The 22632-nt window shown below is 43.6% G+C and overlaps 1 protein-coding gene, 1 long non-coding RNA gene and 1 other non-coding gene across 11 annotated transcripts in view; 1 reads left to right on the top strand and 2 right to left on the bottom strand.

Moving 5' to 3' along the window:
• Positions 1–9284, bottom strand: part of LOC138419206 (zinc finger protein 665-like) — a 45280-nt gene extending 35996 nt beyond the window's left edge. For 2 of the 8 annotated variants that reach the window (XM_069551654.1, XM_069551656.1), the window contains exons 1-2: positions 9191–9276; positions 7835–7921 (exon numbers count right to left, since the gene is read on the bottom strand). The gene's annotated coding sequence lies outside the window, so the exon portion shown is untranslated. Of the gene's footprint in view, positions 1–287; positions 346–2479; positions 2573–7834; positions 7922–9190 lie in introns of those variants that run through there. The other 6 variants (XM_069551653.1, XM_069551657.1, XM_069551652.1 and 3 more) reach the window with 5 other exon arrangements.
• LOC138419875 (U6 spliceosomal RNA) lies at positions 3313–3419 on the top strand. Its single transcript, XR_011249126.1, has one exon. It is a non-coding gene; the product is annotated as a U6 spliceosomal RNA (small nuclear RNA).
• Positions 9285–11725: 2441 nt separating the features above from the next.
• On the bottom strand, positions 11726–21086 carry LOC138419216 (uncharacterized). Of its 2 annotated transcripts, XR_011248892.1 has the most exons (5): positions 21016–21086; positions 19920–20046; positions 19178–19246; positions 18869–19010; positions 13686–13889 (listed from the first exon to the last, which is right to left on the bottom strand). It is a non-coding gene; the product is annotated as an uncharacterized lncRNA (long non-coding RNA). The 2 variants fall into 2 exon arrangements; XR_011248891.1 differs by lacking the exons at positions 18869–19010; positions 19920–20046 and having other exon boundaries at positions 11726–13889; positions 21016–21073.
• Between the last annotated feature and the right edge of the window lie 1546 nt (positions 21087–22632).

Here is a 22632-nt window from a genome sequence, read left to right as displayed (position 1 = left end):
ACATGTTTCAGTGCTATTCTCTCAAATCATCCCACCCTCACCTTCTCCCACTGAGTCCAGAAGTCTGTTCTTTATATCTGTGTCTCCCTTTGTTGCCCTGCATGTAGGATCACTGGTACCATCTTTCTAAATTCCATATACATGCATTAATATACAGTATTTGTCTTTCTGACTCATTTCACTCTGTATAATAGACTCTAGGTTCATCTACCTCATTAGAACTGATAAGCGAGGTGACATTTTTGCTAAATATGGCACAAAATAGTCTAAGATGATTTACTACTTACCAAAGAAAATTTCAAATGTATGAGATGAAGGGAAAAAGCACTCAGGCAAGGAATGAATCTGAAAAAAATTTGAAAAAAAAAAACCCAAAAACTGAGAAATATTTCTAATCTAAAAATCCGGTGTCAAAGTTAAAAATATGTGGAGAATAATCATATTTAGAAAAGGATGGTAAAAGTAGAATACTGGAAACTAAAAAAGCTTATTTCTGAAGTTAAAAATGAGTACAGAAACTGAATGAAGACCTATTCCAAGCTACAAAAAGCACCATACATAAAGAAAACAGAAAATGTGAATAAGTTTTTTTAAAAAAGTGTTCCTCTAAAAATGTTATCCAATAATGATACAGTGGAGAAGAATCTGCTTGACAATGCAGGAGACATGGGTTCTAACCCTGGTTCAGAAAGATCCCACAAGTACAAGCAACTAAGCCTGTGCACAACTACTGAGCCTGTGCTTCAGAACCTGGGAGCCACAACTCCTGAGCCCATGGCACAATACGGCCCAAAAAATTCATCAAAAAGACAATAAAATGCGACCACAGACTGACACTCTAGAGTCAGTCATTTCTTGCCCCAGGTCTCTTCTTCCCTGACCTCTATTTTATGATAGGACAAGGGAAGGGGGTCACTCACACCTCAGTGAATCAAGCCACTGCCCCAGGCTCAATAGGGTTTGCAAATGAAAGTCATCTTCTGTCACAAGTAATAAAAAAAGACACAAGCATTATAGACAGGAGTTTTGAAATTCTCATCCTCCTCTGTATAACTAAAAAAATCATCTGTATCCAAATAACTGGCCACACCTGGATCGAGCTGACCCCTCTGTTCACCTAGCTCCCTATTTCATCTGGGTCTCAGTGTCTTTTTCTCCCCCTCTGCTCTCCTGCTGTTCTTTTCCTATTTCCTCCCTCACACGTGTCCTGTCCCAGGCTGCTGCAATTCGTTCCCCCTCCAAATGCTCTCTCTCCAACCTTCCTGAGTCTTTCAAAAATCCATACCTATGTCTGCCTCTTTCTTCCCCCATTTCGGCTCCCTCTCTGCGCTCCAAATTACTCCCCTTGTCTCGCTGTGACTCTCCCTTCCTCCCGGCTCTCTGGCAGGCGATGTGACTATGCTACCTTCCAGCCCTTTCTTCCTCTGCTGCTTACCTTTCTCTGCCAACACCATAAAACTGGCCACCTCAGATTGAGACTTGAACCCTTGTGGCGGGACTCCAACCGGGTGAAAACACAACTCGGGACTCTAACCGAAGAGGCCTGGACTCAAACCCGGCTGAAACCCAGTTAGGGACTCTCCACCTCTGACGTCCCTCATCGCCCTTCCCTGATACAGGGCAGTTCTCCCTGTGCTGTTTCCCAGTCCCTGGAGATCTGGCTTTCTAATTTATTAATACTTCTCTATTTTACTCACTTGGCTATTTCCAAGGCTTAACCTCTTTGACTTGACTATCCCTTTGCAAGTCCCTCAGCCAGTCTCAGTTTTCCCATTGGTTCTCCCTGATGCTTTTCTCCTCAGTTTCAGTTATTTCTCTCAGTCCTTCTGACTCTGCTTCTCCTGATCCTCCTGCCTCCTGAATTTACTGAGTGGGCGACAGAACGAGACGCCCCCAGACCGGAAGAGCACCTTTTCCGACCGAGTTGAACTGGGAATGGAAAAGCACTGGCTGTCACATGGCTGGCCCAGGTCACCTACCCTATCCGGGCTGAGGGGACGGGCTGACAGGAAAGGGGGCTGCTGCGGGGCAAAAAGACCGGCCTCAGGAGACGCGAGGACAGAGGGGCTGGGAGGGAGGGGGCTCGGGAGCGGGGCGGGCTCTCAGGAATCCCGGGACCGGGGAGAGGGCGCGCGGCCTATCTCGGCTCTGCCTCCAGCGGTCGAGAAGGCGACGCGGCGAGCGCGACTCCAACTCGCGAGAGAGGGCTTTACTTGGCGAGGCCAGAGGTCAAAAAGGGTTTTAAGCAGGAAAACGTCGCCAGAAGCGGTGAGTAGGCGCACCGAGGGCCGAAACCGCCTCAGCAACACTTAAAACCCAAACGAAAAGATAACTGGGCCGCAACGGCAGCGGCAGCGTTTATTCGGGGCCAAGCACGGGGTGCCAGGGTTTTCAGGTCGCTGGCAATTCTCACACCATGAGGACGAGTGAGCGGGGGCGGAGGTGTGAACTGGAGGGGTGGCGAGCTCTACAAACTTACTCTAGAAGGAAGCGTAGGCGCCGCTCGGGAACCTCGGCTCCGCGCTCTCCAGCTTCCGGCTCTGTGTGAAAGGGCTTTTGGTTTTAGAGACTCGGCTTCCGACCAGGGGCGGGGCGAGCACCCGAGGTGCGCAGAGTTCGTGGGAGGGGCGGGGCGCGGAGGGGGCGGGGCCTGTTACCTTGACAGCATTAAGTTACCCTCTGTAACAGTGCTCAGGTAAAAGCTTCAAGTTATGTCGGAAGCCAAGATACTTCCTCTTAAAAGGGTTTATTCTCAGTAAAAAGCTGTTTTTTAAAACATGTGCTCAGATTCTGCCAGTGAGGCCTCACAAATATGAGGGTGTGAACCTGGACAGTACGCTTGTCAGGAGAAGTTCCTACACCTCTTGGTGAGGCTCAAAGGGCATGGTGATAGTACACGTGAACAACACTATCACAGTGCCCTTCACGCAGGCTTCTCTGACATCACTCAAAGCCAGAAAAAGATGTACAGGTCAAGGTCTTCAGATACTTTCTCATATCACAGAACACGCTGACCTCTATACTAAGTAGCTTCAAGTGGTAATTCTGTATGCAGGAGGAAACTATTACAACCAATAAGGGAAAGTATTCTCCTTTAAAAATTTTCTCTTACCCAGTAAACCCACACCACAGAGAGTCCATGAGGAGCTGCCCTGTAAACACAGGCAGATTACCACAGCAAAGAAACTGGACATGACTTCAGACCCTAGAGCCACATGTTTCCAAATCAAATTTAAAAGGAAAAATTATACAAACTAAGGAGAAGGCAAAGTCAGGAAGAGTCTACACTCCCAGACTAGATAGAACAGTACAGTGCTCGCTTCAGCAGCACATATACTAAAATTGGAACGATACAGAGAAGATTAGCAGGGCCCCTGTGCAAGGATGACACACAAATTCGTGAAGCATTCCATATTTTTGAAACGATGCTCAACATCACTCATTATCAGAGAAATGCAAATCAAGACCACTATGACGTACCATTTCACACCAGTCAGAATGGCTGTGATCCAAAAGTCTACAAGCAATAAATGTTGCAGAGGGTATGGAGAAAAGGGAACCCTCTTACACTGTTGGTGGGAATGGAAACCAGTACAGCCACTATGGAAAACAGTGCAGAGATTCCTTTAAAAACTGGAAATTGAACTGCCTTATGACCCAGCAATCCCACTGCTGGGCATACACACCAAGGAAACCAGAATTGAAAGAGACACGTGTACCCCAATGTTCATCGCAGCACTGTTTATAATAGCCAGGACATGGAAGCAACCTAGATGTCCATCAGCAGATGAATGGATAAGAATGTGGTGGTACATATACACAATGGAGTATTACTCAGCCATTAAAAAGAATTCATTTGAATCAGTTCTAATGAGGTGGATGAACCTGGAGCCGATTATACAGAGTGAAGTAAGCCAGAAAGAAAAACACCAATACAGTATACTAACACATATATATGTAATTTAGAATGATGATAATGATAACCCTGTATGTGAGACAGCAAAAGAGACACAGATGTATAGAACAGACTTTTGGACTCTGTGGGAGAGGGAGAGGGTGGGATGATCTGGGAGAATGGCATTGAAACATGTATACTATCATGTCAGAAACGAATCACCAGTCTAGGTTTGATACAGGATACAGGATGCTTGGGGCTGGTGCACTGGGATGACCAGAGAGGTGATATGGGGAGGGAGGTGGGAGGGGGATTCAGTATTGGGAACTCATGTACATCCATGGCAGATTCATGTCAATGTACAGGAAAACCAACACAGTATTGTAAAGTAAAATAAAAAAAATTAATTAATTAATTAAAAAAAAAAGACCAGTACAAGAGTGGAAAACTATGAGATATGGGGGTCTTATATCCTAAGACCTTGAAACGGGACTATTTGGTCCACCCAGAGATGCCAAACTAAGAGCCTGAAAGATTCACGTGTATTCCCTTTGTTGGACTGCTGTCCTTACAGTTTTCCCAAGTAACAGGCACAGAAGATCCAATCCACCAGCTTATTCCACACACCCTGACATGTATGGCAGCAAAAGGAGAACAGCAGAAATGGCTGAGCGATCTTAAGAGGCAGACAGGGACTGAGACAGTTCATTACAGGTTCTGAGGTGCTGGATAAAATTAAACAGCAGCCAGTACTTTCCCATTTTCCGATTCTATCTTCCAAATATGACAACTGTGATGAAAGCAGCACCGGATCAGGGGTTAGACGCTTGGGGCATCAGCTCTGATCTATATGGACTAAGAATTGAGTAGCCAATACATCCAAGCCCACAAAGAGAGAAGAGGGGGCAAGGCAGCCCACCTCATGCTCCTCACACTCGAGAACAACCAGCTCACAGCAGGGAGATGGCAACTGTTGTGGATACAAACCTTGCCTTTGTGTCTGATGGAGCTGCAGCACCACTGGCGGGTGAAAGAACACATGATACATGTTGAAGGACAGGCTGAGAACTCGGGGAAAGGTTAAGCTTCCTCTGGGACTCTAATAAACAAACTTCTCTCTGGCCAAAGAGCTGAGAGAGTCAGTTCTGAGGTAGGTTGAGAAGTCCGGGGTACCCGAGGAGGAGAAAGGGGTCTGGGGCTCTCGAGGAGGATAGAAAGTGGTCTGGAATTATCAAGGAGGAGAAAAGGACAAACTGTTTTCTTTAAGCCCAGAGCTGACGATTATACAACAAAACAACTCCACTTAAACTCTGTACTAAGCAGAGACATTACTTTGCCAACAAAGGTCCGTCTAGTCAAGGCTGTGGTTATTCCAGTGGTCAATATGGATGTGAGAGTTGGACTGTGAAGAAAGCTGAGCACCAAAGAATTGATGCGTTTGAACTGTGGTGTTGGAGAAGACTCTTGAGAGTCCCTTGGACTGCAAGGAGATCCAACCAGTTCATTCTGGAGGAGATCAGTCCCGGGTGTTCTTTGGAACAGAATCTATGTCAGATTTTAAAGCTGAAACTCCAATACTTTGGCCACTTCATGTGAAGAGTTGACTCATTGGAAAACACTCTGATGCTGGGAGTGATTGGAGGCAGGAGAAGAAGGGGACGACAGAGGATGAGATGGCTGGATGGCATCACCGACTCGATGGACGTGAGTTTGAGTGAACTCCGGGAGTTGGTGATGGACAGGGAGGCCTGGCATGCTGCACTTCATGGGGTCACAAAGAGTGGGACAGGACTGAGCGACTGCACTGAACTGAAGATAATAGAACAACAATGTTTCCTGCTTGAAGACAGGTTTCTCCTTCTTGAGAACCTTCTGACTAATCCTGTCATCTTGAAATGTAAATTCTGGGCATGGGTCTGGTAAAAGCTTTACAACCTTGAGACATTCTTTTGACTTACTGTAATAAGCAATTGAGAAACTATATAGCTCCCTTGCTAAGAACAGCGAGGGGGGGCATTCTCCATCCCCCTTCTGATGTGTATGTCAGAAGCTTTCTTAAATAAAACTCTGCTACAAAAAGCTCTTGAGTGATCAAGCCTGGTCCCTGGTTCCAAAGCTATATCTTCTTCCTCAGAGATCATGAATCTGATGTTGTTCACCGTAAGCTATCATTTCTATGTACCATTACAAGACATTTCCAATCACTATTAACATTGTGCTTTCCTCTCTGCCCTGAGATCTCATGTCTGTTCACACTTTTGATACATTCCTGTTCATTTGGGGGTCTTGTTTTGTTTTCAAAACAAGTATCTCAAACTAAAATATATGATGTATGAAAAGAGCACACCTAACATTGTTCTCAATGGTGAAAGACTGAAAACTTTGCCTCTGAGAGTGGGAAGAAGGCAAGGACGCACACTCTGCAACACTGTTCAACAAAGGACTGAAACCCCTAACCAGAGCAATTAGACAAGAAAAAGAAATCAAAGCTTCCCAAAGTGAAAAATTAGAAAGTTACCTTCTTTCCTAGAGGACAAGGTCTTTTATGTATAAACTGTAGATTCCACACAGACACAAAAAACCCCCTGCCACATCAAATAGCAACTTTAGCAAACTTGCAGGATACAAAAGTCAATGTGCAAATCAGCTGCATTTCTATACACAATGAACAATGTTAAAAGAAAATCACATAACAATTTTATTTACTATTATACTAAAAATGGATGAAATATTTAGGAATAATTCACCAAGGAGGTGAAACATATACACTGAAAACTACTTAACCATTTCTAAAAGAAATCCAAAATAAATAAATCTAGTAGTCATGGACTGGAAATCTCAGTACTCTACATTTCCAAGTTACTCAAAGTGTTCCACAGATTTAATGAATTCATTATGAAGCGTACAATAGAAATGTTGGCAGAAATAGAAAAAACTTGCCTGAAATCATAAACAATCTCAAGGGGACCACAAACTGCAAAAGTAATCTTCAATAAGTACAAAGATGAAAGATGAAGGCCACCCTTTTTAAAATTTCAAGCCATATCACAATATCATCCAGATGGTGTAGTACTGGCATAAACACGGATTTATACACCAAGCAAACAGAAGAGAATGTTCAGAAATAACCATTTGCATATATTTGCCTGTATTTAAAATATAACCATATGCATATAAATATTTGCATATATTTAAAGTCTAATGACAAGGATGCTAAGAAAACCCAGTGGAAAAAAGACAGTTGCCATAACAAATGGGAATCTATGGGTTAAACAATGAAGAGGAAACCTCACCTGCATCAAAAGTAAAAACATCTCTGCCAAACCACAAAATGAACACAGTGAAAAGACAAAATCTGAAGAATGAAGGCAATGAAAGTGAATTTCCAGCTCTCAGAGATTTAGATTGATGTCACAGTTTCAAACAGATGATGGAATAGCACACCCTTTATCACTGATACCTGATTCTGAACTTTCCATCCCATTTCCAATCAGGATTTTGAAATCAGTGACTCACTCACTTCACTTCAATTACCTTAGAACAAATTTCCCTTTTTAGGTCTACTTCCAGATTTTACCAGGTACTGTGCATGTTAACACCTGACTTCCACCCACAGCTTCTTAATCCTGATTGACAGAGAGCAGACTGCACAGCCAGAAGGACCCGAGGCAATCCCTCCTGCCCAACAGCACTGAGAGACCTTCTCAAACCAGCCCTTCTCAAACCTGCCCAGGATGGTGCCCTCCACACAAGGTCCAGGCCACTGGGTCGTGCAGAGATGGGATCTCAGTGGAGACGACAGGCCCTGAGGGAAGTTCCCTGGTGAGTGTGCATGTACACGTGTCAGGAAGGATACTTCAGAGTCAGAGATGATTAGTAAGTCCAAAGAAGGGATTTCAGGAAGGACAGACTGAGAATCAACTGAGAATATGATTTTACCTGAGAAAGAGCCATTCCTCTTTTCTTGCCTTTTTTCCTCCTCTTCCCAGCTTCTTCCTCAGACAATGTAAGTTTTTAGAAGTTGATCTGGCAAGTGGAAAACAGGCTGCTTCAGGCTTAGAATCAAAGTCCCCCCTTCGTTTGCCACAAACACAAAAACAGGAAGACCTCCCTATGTGGAAGAGTCCTTTGGTGTCCACTGCCTCAGGTGGGATGCTGTTTCTGCCCTCCTATTTCTTCCCTCACACATGTCCTGCCCCCCTCGGCAACTTGTTTCTCCTCTTGCTGCTCTTCTCCCCACCCCCACCCTTCTAATTGTCCTAAACATCTATACATCTGTCTCTCTTTCTCCAACTCTGCTCCCTCTCTGCTTTCTAGTCACACCCCTTCTCTCCCTGTTACAATCCCACTCTGGGGCACTCCAGGTGTCTAGGCTTACTTCCTTCTCTTCTCTTCTAGTCAACACCTATCCCTGTTTCTCTCCTAGGATCACCCCTGTCAGCCCTCCTACCGCAGACGCGCGGACCCTGACTCCTTGTCTCCAACTCCTGGAGATCCCACGCCTTTGTCCATTTCTCTTTCACCCACCCGCTACTTTAAGAGCTAAGTCTATTTCATTTTACCATCCCTTTACAACCGCCTGAGCCATCCTGGGCGACCCCGTGGGTTCTCTCATTGTTTTCCACTTCTGAGTTTGCCTTTCACTCTCAGTCACTGCTTCTTCTGATCCCCCTCGCCCACGTATCTACAGAAACGATGAGTAAATGAAACGCCCGCCTATCAAAAGAACACCTTTTCCAACAAGACGGACTCGTGACGGAAAAACACTGGGTGCCACACGTCCAGCCCAGGGGTGAGGAAAAGGGACTGACCAGGAAGGGAGGCCTGCGGGGCAGAACGATCGGCCTGAGGAGACCCGGGGGCAGAGAGGGTGGGAGCCAAGGGCGTCTCCGGCCGGGCGGGTTCTCCGGTATCCCAGGACCCGGGAGAGGACGCGGCTTCTCTGGGAGCGGGGCTGCTGACACGACCTCCAGGGGCCGACAGGGTGAGGCGATGGAGGTGGACGTGCCCGAATCCCCCTCGCGCCCGGGGACCTTACAAGGCACAGGCGTAGGTACTAACGGTTAAGTTTTAAGCAGGAAAATATCTCGAAAGGCGGTGTCTCAGGGGCCGAAGGCCGAAAAGCCAACCGCAAGGACAAGCCTTAGAGCGAGTTCGAACACTCGACGTGCAACCGCGGTCTCTGGGTTTATTTGCTGTGGACGGCGCGGTAGTGGGATGTTACCGCTACAGAACCAGCGAGACCCTGAAGATGGGCTGGCGAGGGCGGGTTGGACGGCTAAGCGCACAGCATACCTTTACAGTAGGAGAAAAAAACCTCAAGGACCCCCCCAGCGGCCTTCTCTCGCGGCCTTCCCCTTCCACAGGAAACTGCGCACACACGGACTGCAAGGCGGAGCTTCCTGGTCGGGGGCTGGGCGGTTCGCTGCAGGAGAGGGGCGGGGCGAGGAGCGTCCAGGTCTCCAGAGCGAGAGCAAGGCGGGGCAAGGGGCCGGGAGGTGTTTTAACAGTCCTGTGATGCCCCATAAATTACAGCCTGTTTTTTTAAATTTGTTGCCTTTAACATCTAAATAGATAGCATAGTCTTCTATAATTACAATATGGAAATGTCGATGAACAAAATAAACTTTTTGTCATATGTTGAGGAAAGAACGGTGGTAGTAGTGAATGTCGCTCAGTCGTGTCCGACTCTGCGACCCCATGGTTTATATAGTCCATGGAATCTCCAGGCCAGAATACTGGAGTGGGTAGTCCTTCCCTTCTGCGTGGGATCTTCCCAAGCCAGGGATTTAACCCAGGTCTCCCGCGTTGCAAGCAGATTCTTTACCAGCTGAGCCACAAGGGAAGCCCCTGTTAGTAAGACTCATCCAGTGTTTTAGCAACAACATCTAAGCAGCCAGGGTATGGGGATAGACTTAAAAATCTGCAATCCGTGCCTACCTTTGAGTTCTTCTTTTAGTGCCTGTTGGCTGCTAGGCAGTTCTCGTCTCCTTAAATTCTTCCGATTTAATTTGACTTTTATACATTCCGCACAGCCTCCTGGAAATTTTGAGGATCTGGGTCACTTTGCGCTCCCCCTCGGGATGCGAGGAAAACGTGCACTGGGCACAGTGGAGAGGAGGAAGCTGGCGGGTTCCGCGGACCAGAGGCACTGCAGTGGCGGGGCTCCACGCGGCCATGCAGGCAGAGGCGGCCGGCCTCCCCAGGTCGCTGTGTCCCCCGTTACACTTTTAAGGCAAAAGCTTATAACTTTGGAGACCAGTATGTTGGAAACTAGGATATGTCCTCCTAACAAGTAGAAAAGTTTCAATAAAGATTTTATTTTCCTTTTAAAAATTTTTTGAAATGACAAAAGTATGACAACACATTTACATGAGGCTTTCAAAATAGTTACAAACAATTCCACTATATATTACAATTTTTTCAGTGGACAAATTAAGACTTTTCATTGGAATTTCAATATTAAACTCTCAAAAATTAATAGAATGGACAGGAAAGTAGGGTATACTAGACCTGAAAAGCATTGTGAACCAATTCAACATAATTAAGGCTTATACAATTTTCCCACAAGAGCAGGATATAAATTTTATTCAAGTTCCCATAGACTATTAACCAGGAGACACTGGAACATAATGTAAAACAAGGTGCAAAAGTTTCATGGCTTAAATAAAGAGTACTGAAATCATACAGGGCCTGCTCTCTTATTACTGTGAAACTATGTGAGAAATCAATACCAAAAGGTATTTGACAATAACCCACATATTTTCAAGTGCAATAAATAAATAAAGAAATGGTTTTGTCAGCAGGTTCTTGCCTGTCCTGCTCTTGGCAATTCAGGGGTTGAGAACCTGGGTTTCCGAAGAGTTCCTATAGGGTGGTAATTGGATGCAGATCATTTCTTGCCATTAAAATAATTTAACCATCTTAAGAAAACAAAATTTTCTGGATTTCTCTCTGTACTGCAAACTAAAATAAGAAATACAAAACTATCCCTGGGGAAAACGTGCCATTTTACAGTGACATCCTGTATAACAACTTTTCCTCTTTCCCCATCGCTCAGTTCCAGAGACACAAGGTCAAAACCTACTGTCTGAGACTGCAGGACTAAGGTATGGGATAGGAACTTCTGGCGGTACCTGGTTTGTTTGTTTGTTTGTTTTAATTTTGACATTGACAAAGTTTACTAACCATTGCTTTAAAAAGAGCAATTTTCGTTGATCAGTTGCTAAGTCGAATCTGACTCTTTCCAACTCCATGAACTGCAGCACACCAGCCTTCCCTGTCCTTCACTATCTCCCAGGGTTTTTTCAAACTTGTGTTCATTGAGCGGGTAATGCCATCCAACCATTGCACCCTCTGTTGCCCTCTTTTCCTGCCCACAATCTTTCCCAGCATCAAGGTCTTTTCCATTGAGTCCGCACTTTGCATCATGTGGCCAAAAAGAGCAATACATCTTTAAAAATTGATGAAAACCGCATTGTTCCTTTAGTACACATTCTAAACTTCTACTGGGAGAAGGCAATGGCACCCCACTCCAGTACTCTTGCCTGGAAAATCCCATGGACAGAGGAGTCTGGTGGGCTGCAGTCCATGGGGTCGCACAGAGTCGGACACGACTGAGCGACTTCACTTTCACTTTTCACTTTCATGCATTGGAGAAGGAAATGGCACCTCACTCCAGTGTTCTTGCTTGAGAATCCCAGGGACGGGGGAGCCTGGTGGGCTGCCGTCTATGGGGTCGCACAGAGTCGGACATGACTGAAGCGACTTAGCAGCAGCAAACTTCTACTACTCTCCACACAACAGGCCAATAATTGAGAGACAAGTTGCTGGGGCAGGAAAAGTACTTTATTCAAAAAGTCAGCAAACCGAAAATATGGTGAACTGTACCCCCAAAACCATCTTATCTGAGTTATAACTCAGTCCCCTTTTATATTAAAAGAGGAGGGAGTCAAGTCAAATTCCTTTGAACCTAAGGAATCAAACAGTTAAGTAACACAGCATAAAAGTCCATCAATAACAGTTCCCTGAGAAACGTCAAATAACATCAAGGAATTTGAAGAGCAATGGAAGGCCATAAAAGGTCATTGTATAGGGTCACTCCTCAATCTCTCCCCCCCACACAGTATCAGTAATCTTATTACTATTTAAATCATTCCTGTGCTGGGGTAGAAAAAAATTAAGGCTACATAAATATACACTTACTCCTTGGAAAAAAAATTATGACCAACCTAGATAGCATATTGAAAAGCAGAGACATTACTTTGCCAACTAAGCTCCGTCTAGTCAAGGCTATGGTTTTTCCAGTGGTCATGTATGGATGTGAGAGTTGGACCGTGAAGAAGGCTGAGCGCCGAAGAATTGATGCTTTTGAACTGTGGTGTTGGAGAAGACTCTCGAGAGTCCCTTGGCCTGCAAGGAGATCCAACCAGTCCATTCTGAAGATCAACCATGGGATTTCTTTGGAGGGAATGATGCTAAAGCTGAAACTCCAATACTTTGTCCACCTCATGCAAAGAGTTGACTCATTGGAAAAGACTTTGATGCTGGGAGGGATTGGGGGCTGGAGGAGAAGGGGATGACAGAGGATGAGATGGCTGGATGGCATCACTGACTCGATGGACGTGAGTCTGAGTGAACTCCGGGAGTTGGTGATGGACAGGAGGCCTGGCAAGGTGCGATTCGTGGGGTCGCAAAGAGTCGGACACGACTGAGCGACTGAACTGAACTGAACTGAATATATTTAAGATATAATTTCAACTGTTAAAAGGTACAAAGCGTGAGATGATGTTTTGTAATAAAACCATGGAGTTGCATATCCATGCACACATGCATGTACATGTAAATACACAACTGACTGAAATGAAGAGTTGCCTGTTGACACATTTTTAAATCATTTTCTCATTATCACTTTTAGTCATATGTATTTCAGCATCTCTGGGGCCATGAAAATGAATCAACTGTACTTAAGTGTGTCAATATTACCTTTTTAAAAAAAGCTTCCTTATTTATTTAGGTTGTGCTGGTCTGTTACTTTGTGTGGCTTTTTCTAGTTGCACTGAGCGGGAGATACTCTGTAGTTGTGGTGAATGGGCTTCTCACTGCAATGGCATCTTTTGTTACAGAGAACAGGTTGCAGGTGGACTGCAGGCACAAGGCTTCTTTAGTTGCAACACATGGGGTCTGCAATTTTGGCTCACAGGCTCTCGAGCATGGGCTCAGTAGTTGTGGTGGATGGGCTTAGTTACTCCCGGGCATGCAGAATCTTCTCGGACCAGGGAGATCCAATCCATATCCCCTGCATTGGCAGACACATTCTTATCCACTGTACCAACAGGGACGTCTCAATTCTAATACTACATTAGTTTTAAAAAAAGAAAAAGTAGTAGACATATAAAAAACATATATAGAATACTTTGAGTCCAATCTCTATAAAATACCTGTCTTTACAAATAATATGAGGGCATCTCTCCTGGCGCAATGGTAAAGAATCCACCCGCAAATGCGGAAGACATGGGTTCTGCTCCAGGATAATGCCACATGCCTCGGGGCAACTCAGACCAAGTGACACAACTACTGAGCCTGTGCTGTAACGCCCAAGAGCCTAAACTACAAGGCCCACATCCTGAAACTACTGAAGCCCAAGCATCATACAGCCCAAGCATCATACAGCCCATGCTCTGCAACAAGACACAAGGAGAATCCCATGCACCACGGCTAGAGAACAGCCCCCACTGCTGGCAACTAGAGAAAAGACCAAGCAGCAACAAAGACCCAGAACACCTAAATAATTTTTATTAAAAAATGACTTTATCTGCAGCCAATTTTAGGTATGTGGTTATTAACAAAAACCAAAGTTTATTTGTTAATTCCACAATAAAACAACGAACCAAGGTTAGTAAAGTTGGGGACTTCCCTGGCAGTCCCGTGGTTAAGACCTCACACTTCCATTTCTGGAGTTTCAGGTTCAATCCGTACTCAGGGAACTAAGATTCTGCAAGGTGCACCATGTGACAAAGAAGACAAAAAAGTATCAGTAAACTTGGATTTCATAGTGAAAAATAGATGATGGAATGAAAAGCCCCCTAGCCCTGTTAAACATGCTGTTTAATACCTACAGTCAACATTCCCCCTTCCTGAGCCCCAACTACACATGCAGGGAAGCCCTCCATGGGGAACAGACAGTCCTCTGTGCCCACTGTCTCAGGAGGGACTCAGGACAGTTAATTCTGGCACAGAGACTGACACAGGAGCTTTCCAACACTTTCCCTCAGATCACACTCCCCTCCTGGTGTGGCCTCAGGTACCCAGCAGCAGGGGGGCACTTCTGCTGACCCCATGATGCCCTTCAGGTCACACAGCAGGCCCTGGTCCATCCCCACTCAGAGCAGAGTGGCCTCCTCATCCCTAGGGCTATTCTCAGTCTCAGAAGTGGCGCCTAAGAGCCTCGGTTCTCAATGTAGGATCCAGATCAGATTTGCTGCACTGTGAACATACCTGGGACTAGGACCCACACAAGTAGCTGAGGACGTCTGATAGGGCAGGGGGTACCATAAATGGTTTTGCAAAATGCTTCATGGGTCTCATGGGAAACATGGGTTGAACACCATTAAAGGTGGCAAACACAGCTCACCTCCTACCTCTTCCTTCTTGAGATAGAACTAATCAAATAGATATGTGTATACTTATCATGCATGATGTGACCATTTGAAAGATGTATACACTGTGAAATATTTATCACAATCCAGTCATCAACACATCCATCAACTCCCAGTTCCCATGTTTTGTATGGTGAGAACACTTAAGATTTACTCTGCTGGCAAATTTAAAGTATGTAGTAACACAGAAGAATTTACTACAGTTAGAATGCAGCACATAGCTTCCCAGAACTTACTCATTTTACAATTCAAAGTTCATACATTAACATCTTCCCATCTATAGATTCCTTTGTGTAGAATACTCATTTTCACTATATTGATTCTTCCAATCCATGAACATGGTATATTGCTCCATCTATTTGTGTCATCTTCCTTTCACTAGTGTTTTATAGTTTTGTCTTTTTGTTTCTTTAGGTGAATTTATTCATAAGTACTTTATTCTTTTAATTGCAATGGTGAATGGGATTGTTTCCTTAGTTTCTCTTTTTTCATTGTTAGTATATAGGAATGCAGGAGATTTCTGACTATTAATTTTATATCCTGAAACTTTACTATATTTACTGATTAGTTCTAGTAATTTTCTGGTGCTATCTTAAGGGTTTTCTATGTAGAGGATCGTGTCATCTGCAAAGAGTAAGAATTTTACTTCTTTTCCAATCTGCATTCCTTTTATTTCTATTTCTTCTCTCACTGCTAGGACTTCCAAAGCTATGTTGAATTGTTGTGATGAGAGTGGGCGCCCTTGTCTTCTTCCTGATTTTAGAGGAAATAGCATGCACAACTTTTGTGTGGTTTCTTTGAAAGACATATATTTTTAAGTCTAATACACTCTGTTGTCTTGAGAAAGCCCTTGCCTACACAGTTCATGACTTCTCTTCAATATGGGCTCTTACTGCATAATACTTCAACTCAAGGTGAAACTTTTTCCACTCCGATTGCATCTGGAAGGCATTGCTCTAGTATTGTCCCCAAACGTTGCTGTTTCAGAAAATTCCGTCCTAGAAATACATTTATGTGGCTTGTCTCCAGGATATATATTCCTACATAGTAATTAAAAACTGCCATAGTCATTGCATTTCTAAGTATAAAGTATTTGATAAATCCTGAGTTTAAGGCAGCACCTAAAAGCCTTGCCACATTACATACACTTGTAAGGATCTCCCTAGTATGGATCATCTGATGATTGGTGAGATATGAGCCCTGAGTGAAGGTTTTACACATTCATTATCACTTGCAAGCTTTTCCTTCAGAATGACTTCTTTACGGAATCTTAAATTGAGACTGTTGTCTATAAGCTCTCTATAAGACTGTTGTCAAGACACACTCATTACATCAGTATAGCTTCTATGTATTAGAGTATGAATTTTCTCATGAAGCCTAAATGGAAACACCTGACAAAAGCCTCACCACATTTATAAGGTCTCTGGCATATGGATCACCTGATGTCTTTTTAGGCCTGAATGCTACCTGGTGCATTTGTCCCACTTATTACATTTCCTTTCTCTGGACTATGAATTCCCTGAGGATGTGACTACTGAGACTTGTATTGAAGCAGTGGTCACATATATTACATTTACATCCTTTCTCTCATGTACAGGTGACCTTATGGTCCTCTTAAGATTTATTGCACTCTAAATGTATGGCTTCTTTCCAGTATGATTTCTTTTTCATGATTTGCAAGGTTTGAATGCCTTCTAAAATACTTGCGACAATCACTACATGGGTAAGATCTCAGAATTCATTACATGATGGTTAGTTAGTTCTCATCTCAGCTCAGAATCCAAAGCTTTGCCACACTCACTGGATTTGTGCAGTTTTCCTACAGTTTGACTTTTCTGAAGCTCAAAAGGATGATATAATTTACTGCATTTATTACATCTGCAAGGCTTCATTCCATATGGATTCACTGATTATCTGCAAAACGATTCCTGTGACTGACTGAAGGCTTTGACATATAAATTACATTTATATTGTTTTCCTTAATGGTCAGTTACAGATGAATGTGCAATGAAAGCTCTGTCACACTAATTATATTTGTATGATTTCTCTCTAGTATGCGTTCTGTGATGAATTATAAGGCCAGAAATCTGACTAACGGCTTTGTCACACACATTATATTTGTAAGGTACTCTCCAGTATGAATTCTCTGATGACTTCCAAGGTTTGCATTTTGAGTAAAGGACCAGCCACAAATTTCACATTCATATGGTCTCTCTCCAGTATTAATTCTCTGATGAACTACAACTTTGCACTTTGACTAAAGGTTTGCCACATATATCACATTTATATGGTTTCTCTCCAGTAGATAGATAGAGTGCCTGATGAACTATGGATGGAGGTTCGTGACACTGTACAGGAGACAAGAATCAAGACTATCTCCAGGAAAAAGAAATGCAAAAAGCAAAATGGCTGTCTGAGAAGGCCTTAAAATAGCTCTGAAAAGAAGAGAAGCAAAAAGCAAAGGAGAAAAGAAAAGATACACTGATTTGAATGCAGAGTTCCAAAGAATAGCAAGGAGAGATAAAAAAGCCTTCCTCAGTGATCAATGCAAAGAAATAGAGGAAAAGAATACAATGGGAAGGACTAGAGATCTCTTCAAGAAAATTAGAGATACCAAGGGAAGATTTCATGCAAAGATGGGCTCAATAAAAGACAGAAATGGTAGGGACCTAACAGAAGCAGAAGATATTAAGAAGAGGTAGCAAGAATACACAGAAGTGTACAAAAAGATCTTCACGACCCAGATAATCATGATGGTGTGATCACTCACCTAGAGTCAGACATCCTGGAATGTGAAGTCAAGTGGGCCTTAGGAAGCATCAGTGTGAACAAAGCTAGTGGAGGTGATTAAAATCCTGAAAGGTGACGCTGTGAAAGTGCTGCACTCAATATGCCAGCAAATTTGGAAAACTCATCAGTGGCCACAGGACTGGAAAAGGTCACTTTTCATTCCAATCTCAAAGAATGCTCAAACTACCACACAATTGCACTCATCTCACACACTAGTAAGGCAATGCTTAAAATTCTCCAAGCCAGGCTTCAGAAACACGTAAACTGTGAACTTCCTGATGTTCAAGCTGGATTTTAAAAAGGCAGAGGAATCAGAGATCAAATTGCCAACATCTGCTGGATCATGGAAAAAGCAGGAGAGTTCCAGAAAAACATCTATTTCTGCTTTATTGACTATGCCAAAGCCTTTGACTGTGTGGATCACAATAATCTGTGGAAAATTCTGAAAGAGATACGAATATCAGACCACCTGACCTGCCTCTTGAGAAACCTGTATGCAGGTCAGGAAGCAACAGTTAGAACTGGACATGGAACAACAGACTGGTTCCAAAGAGGAAAAGGAGGATATCAACGCTGTATATTGTCACCCTGCTTATTTAGCTTATATGCAGAGCACATCATGAGAAACGCTAGGCTGGAAGAAGCACAAGCTGGAGTCAAGATTGCTGGGAGAAATATCAATAACCTCAGATATGCAGATGACACCATCCTTATGGCAGAAAGTGAAGAGGAAGAGCCTCTTGATGAAAATGAAAGAGGAGAGTGAAAAAGTTGGCGTAAAGCTCAACATTCAGAAAACGAAGATCATGGCATCCAGTTCCATCAGTTCATGGCAAATAGATGGGGAACCAGTGGAAACACTGGCTGACTTTATTTTTCTGGGCTCCAAATCACTGCAGATGGTGATTGCAGCCATGAAATTAAAAGACACTCCTTGGAAGGAAAGTTATGAGCAACATGGACAGCATATTCAAAAGCAGAGACATTACTTTGCCAACAAAGGTTCATCTAGTCAACGCTATGGTTTTTCCAGTGGTCATGTATGGATGGGAGAGTTCGACTATAAAGAAAGCTGAGCACCGAAGAACTGATGCTTTTGAACTGTGGTGTTGGAGAAGACTCTTGAGAGTCCCTTGGACTGCAGGAAGAGCCAGCCTGTCCATTCTATAGAGATCAGTCCTGGGTGTTCATTGGAGGGACTGATGTTGAAGCTGAAACTCCCAAACTTTGGCCACCTGATGTGAAGAGCTGACTCATTTGAAAACAGCCTGATGCTGGAAGGGATGGGGGCAGGAGGAGAAGGGGACAACAGAGGATGAGATGGCTGGATGGCATCACTGACTCAATGGACATGAGTCTGAGTGAACTGCAGGAGTTGGTGATGAACAGGGAGGCCTGGCATACTGCGGTTCACGGGGTTGCAAATAGTTGGACACGGCTAAGCAACTGAACTGAACTGAACTCCAGTATGAATTCTCTGGTGAACTGTAAGGTGTGCATTTTGACTAAAGGCTTTGCCACATACATTACATTTATACGGTTTCTCTCCAGCATGAACTCCCAGATGAATTCCAAGGTGTGCATTTTGAGTAAAGCACCGGCCACACACATCACATTTATATGGTTTCTCTCCAGCATGAATTCTCCAATGAACCATGATATAAAACCTGTAACAGAAGGCTTTGCCACATAAATTACATTTATACAATTTCTTTCCTGTATGAACTGCTTGATGGTTGGTTAGAGCTCAACGTGCATTGAAATCTTGGTCACACTCATTATATTTGTAAGTTTTCTCTCTAGGATGAATTCTCTGAAGAATTCCAAGGCTCACCTTTTGAGTAAAGCACTGGCCACAAACATCACATTTATGTTTTCTCTCCAGTATGAATTCTCCGATGAACTGTAAAATAAGATCTGTAACTAAAGGCTTTGCCACATACATTTCAAGAGCTTCTCTCCTATATGTCTTAACTGCTTGATGGTCAGTTAAGACTAAATGTGCACTAAAGGTTTCCCACCCTCATTACATTTCTATGGTTTCTGTCCATTACGTATTGATGAATTATAAGGCCCCAATTCTAACTAAAGACTTTGCCACACTTCTTACATCTGTAACGTTTCTTTTCAGTATGAATTCTCTGATGAATTCCAAGGTGTGAATATTGATTAAAGCATTAAAGATGGAAAGAACAATACTTCACGAATTCATTTCCTCTCTACCTCCTTCTGAATGCATAAGGAATAGTACAATATGCAAATATCTACTACTTTTAAAGAACTACTAAACCAAGACCATAGGGGTAGAAAATAGGAAATTGGATATTTCAAAAGGTTGAAATCAACTTTATAAATACTTAAGCTCTGGAAAAACTCCTTGTGTACCATGTAGTGGGCAGATCACCTGAAGAAAGGACAAGTTTAAATTCCTAATGCCAATCATGAGGCTTTTCATGTCTGAGTCAACAGGGCTTTGAGCTCAGTTACTAAAAACGGGCTACCAAGAGGTATACAGAGAAAATACAGAGACATACCCCCAGGGCAGATCCCAAACTACAGAGGCAAGTTATCCTTACCCACAGAGAGCACGTTTCTGAGGGTCTCTATCATCACATCCCTGTACAAGGCCCTCTGAACAGGGTTCAGGAATTCTCATTCCTCAGGAGTGAATTTGATGGCCACAACCTTGAAGGTCAACTGTCCCTGATATGAAAATACATTTCACCAATACCTGAGCAGAGTTTTTATTTTCACACAAAAGGAAAAGAAGAAAAAGAGGTAAGGATCATTTCAGTAGAAATAATATTCTGATAAATCAATGGAAAGCTATTTGGAGCCAATTCTTGGTCTCTAATTGCCTACATTAAATATTGTTTCTGAAATAGATAATGAATCAAAATTAGTAAAGTTGGGACTTTACTTGTGGTCCAGTGCTTAAGACCCTGCATTTCCACTGCAGGGGTTTTAGGTTCAATTCCTCCTCAGGAACTAAGATCCTGCAAGACTCAACTTGCAACCAAGAAGGAAAGACAAAAAATATTAGTAAAATTGATTTCATGGTTTAAATAGACAATGGAAAGACTAGAAACAATGAAAAGAATTTTTAAAAAAAACTGAAAAAGAAGAAAAAAGATAAAACAGACAATGATATGAAACACCATCTAGTCCTGAGATCGCTTTGTGAACTTTCCATTCCATTCCCAAACACTTAAGTTTTCAAGGAGGTGCTCATTTAGTTTTAAATGTACTATAAAAAGTTAGAACTGATTTCCACTCATTGGCCTCTTTTGCGGATTTTACCAAGTACTGTACATGTTAATACCTGAGGTCCACATACAGCTTCCTTACCCTGGTTGACTGAGAGCAGACAGTGGATCCAGATGGACCCTAAACAGTCCCTGCTGCCCAACAGCACTGAAACCCCGTCTCCAACCCGTGGGTGAGAAGCCCTGACCAGGATGGTGCCCAGGGGAGCCTCCTCACAGGGGCCAGGTCACCAGGTCATGAGGAGACGGGATCTAAGTGGAGACGACAGGCCCTGAGGGAAGGCCCTAGGTGAGTGTGCATGTACAGTAGTCAGACAGGACACTCCAGAGTCAGACACGATTAGTGAGTCCTGAGAAGGGCACTTCAGGAAGGCAGTGTGAGAATCCATTGAGAATATGACCCTACCTGAGAAAGAACCATCCCTGACTCCTGCTTTTTCCTCTTCTGGGCTTCTTCATCCATGAGTCTTCACAGTTCTATCATGAAAATTGAAAACATGCTGTTTAATGCTTAGAGTCAACACACCCCTTTCCTGAGCCCCAACCACACACACACACAGGAAAACCCTCACTGTGTGGAACAGACAGTCCTCTGTGGCCACTGTCTCAGAAGGGACTCAGGACAGTCAATTCCCACATAGAGTCCAACACGGGACTTTCCTATAATTTCCTTGGATCACACTCCCCTCCTGGTGAGGCCTTATGTACACAGTGGCAGGGGGCACCTCCGCTGACCCCAAGATGCCCTTCAGGTCACACAGCAGGCCCTGGTCCAGCTCCACTCAGAGCAGAGCGCCCTCCCCTCCCCCAGGGCCTGAACTCAGTCTCAGAAGTGGAGGCTAAGAGCCCTGGTGCTCAATGCAAGATCCAGATCGGAATCATCTGCAGCTCTTTGCACATTCCTAGGGCGAAGCCCCACACAAGACCCTGAGGAACATGTCTGATGGGGGAGAACCGACTAACCAATGGAGTGTGTGTATAAATACCATATACCCTGTGACCATGTGACATGTGTACACTGTGAAATATTTATCACAAACCACTAAGGAACACATCCATCACCTCCAAATTCCCATGTTCTGTGTGTGGTAAAAACACTGACGACGCACTCGCCTGACAAATTCCCAGCATGCAGTAACAGAACAGAATTAACTACAGTCAGCATGCTGCGCATACATCCCCAGGACGCATTCATTTTACAACTCAAAATCTGTACCATTTGACCAACATCTCCCCATCTTCCCCTCCTCCCAGCCCCAGATGACCACCATCCTATCCTCTGGTACTAGTGAGTTTCATTTTTTTTTTACATTCCATATAATGGAATGACATACCAGTCTTTCCCTGTCTGTCTTAATTCACTTACCATGATATTCTCTACATTCATCCAAGTTGTTCCAAGTGAGACAAATCTCCATAACTGTTTACAAGAAAGTTGCTATTGAACGAACAAATCTTTATCCCAAGCTATAAAAATAATTAAATGTAAAGAAAGCAGAAAGCCAAAAGTAAAACCATCACAAAGAACATGTTTAAAGTTCCTTGAAAAGGCATCATGTAGTAAGAGTCAGTCCAGTTCTTGTTCCATTTCTTCTCTCACATAACCTCTACTCTCACCAAGAATAGGGAAGGGGGTGACCCACAGCTGAGAGAATCAAGTCACTCACTGCCGCAGCCCCCACCTCAACAGGCTCTACACATGGATAATCTTTTAATACAAATAATTACAAAATACACATGCCTCACAGACAGAAGTTTTGCAATTCTCATTCTTATCGGTATAATTTAAAGAAGCAAGATTTGCATTAGATTGTAAAGCCAAAAATCAGTGTATTACAACTTAATAATTCTTACCCAACTGATTCAGCACTCTTCTGGATCTAGTCCCCACCATCACCTGCACACTAGCTGTTTCCACTCCATTTGGTTGAACTGTTTCCCTACTTCTTTTTCTGTCTCTCTTTCTCTGCTCTCCTGCTGTGCCTGTCCTCCTCTCTTAATTCTTCCCTGCCTCCCATCCTGC

Source organism: Ovis canadensis, chromosome 14 (genome assembly GCF_042477335.2).
Source record: "Ovis canadensis isolate MfBH-ARS-UI-01 breed Bighorn chromosome 14, ARS-UI_OviCan_v2, whole genome shotgun sequence".
Taxonomy (NCBI): Eukaryota; Metazoa; Chordata; class Mammalia; order Artiodactyla; family Bovidae; genus Ovis; species Ovis canadensis.
Note: the sequence above shows the minus strand (reverse complement) of the source record. Positions and strands in the feature narration are given on the sequence as shown.